Below are 1,793 nucleotides of genomic sequence, written 5' to 3' on the forward strand. Positions count from 1 at the left end.
CACGTCAGGGGGATGTCATATCCCCGAAACTGTTTTCGGGGATTCATTAGTTGTCATTAGGGGACTTCATTATATTCAGCTTTAAACAAGAATACTCAAATTCATAATACAAATCATTAACAAATTGAACCAAGTAAAAGAAGATACGTAGACTACCTCTGTGGTCTCCTCTGTTGATTTCATGGTGTCGCTATCTGTCCCGTGTTCTATTATATTGTCAATGTAAAAAAATTTACTTTTCTATATTGTGTCGGATCTTGGTGTTTGTGGTGCCGTCGTTGTATCAAGTTTTCATAACACACGTGCTTCAGTTACTTACTTTGAAATCGGAGCAACGAGCAAAAATATATATGAAGGGAGACGATCCGGAGGCCATTTACGGAGAAGCCATCTTCTATAAATTTTAATGCTGTTTAATAATGAAAATGATACCCAAGTTAACAATAGTCAAATAATCATTTATTCCATCGTATATATATACACACACTCATATGTATACACACTCATATATATACACTCATATATACATACACAAAAAGTGTCCAAAAGTGTCCAGGAATCAAGGAATGTTTTTTGTTTTTAACACGTTCAGCGCCACAACCTTGAAATGTTTTTGCCCCAGGCCAAGTGTGTCCCTGGCAATACACAGGTAAGGCTTGCCTCTTTAGGTCGACGTATCTCAGGGTATATATATAGTTTCGAACATTTTGTATGAGCGTCTGAAAGCACTGGCCCTCACGAATTGTTCTGTGTTTTAGAGATATAAATACCTGTGATAGTTTTGAAGTTGTGAAGAAAAAATTAAGTAAATATACTGTCTCAATTAAATTTTTTTTATTACTTAATTAATTTGCTGAAAGGAATCAAATTGAGTATGTACAATTAACTTGTAAATTATTGTTTTGTTGTACTCATTATTTACTGCTTATATTTATAATATTTTAGTTACATTTAGCTAAATGTATGAAAAAAGGAAAGGAAGGCACAACTGAAAACAAGAAGAATAACGGGGCACAGGGGGAGGAGGTAAATTAATAGCATTAAAAACGATTTAAGTAAAAAAAATGTGATTCCCACGATTGTTGCCTCAGAGCCCTGGGCGTTGAAAGTTTTAAATTACCCTATTAATATTAAATAAAAATATGCACAAAAATTTGTTACATTATTTATTTATATTTTTTTAAAAAAACGTCCTTGATCCTTAGACACATTCGATGTGTTTATAATATGTACTGGCTTCCTTTACCAGTAATATTTTTCATTGATTTAACAAATTCGAATACCTATGTATTATAGGCAAGAGAGAGGCAATGTTTTCAGTGTATTGAAATAGGGGCAACGTGGCACATCTGATATTAAACTACAGATGACCCGTATTCACCTCTTTTAAGCAATAAAAACTTTCCTAAAGTCTGTGTCATTACCCCAAATGATAAGACCATGTCTGTAACAGATTCTACGCAAAATAAGTCATGCATCGTGGCTAGGTATTTGTCATTTGTCAATTTGTGAAGAGCAAAAACAAATTCATTGACCACCTCCATGATCGAGTGCCTTACACACCGGTTTTCATGGTGTCGCCATCTATAAGGTCCCGGGTTCGATTCCCGGTCAGGTCAATGTAGAAAACGAAATTTTCTGTATTGTCTTGGGTCTGGGTGTTTGTAGTATCTTCATTGTTTCTGGTTTCCATGACACAAGTGCTTTACTTAGGTTCTATTCCTAGTTAAGTTAGGTTAGTCAAAATCAAAGTCAAAGTCAAAGTCAAAGGCAAAGTCAAAGTCAAAGTCCAA

Source organism: Hyposmocoma kahamanoa, unplaced genomic scaffold (genome assembly GCF_003589595.1).
Source record: "Hyposmocoma kahamanoa isolate Upper Pololo Valley unplaced genomic scaffold, ASM358959v1 64, whole genome shotgun sequence".
Taxonomy (NCBI): domain Eukaryota; kingdom Metazoa; phylum Arthropoda; class Insecta; order Lepidoptera; family Cosmopterigidae; genus Hyposmocoma; species Hyposmocoma kahamanoa.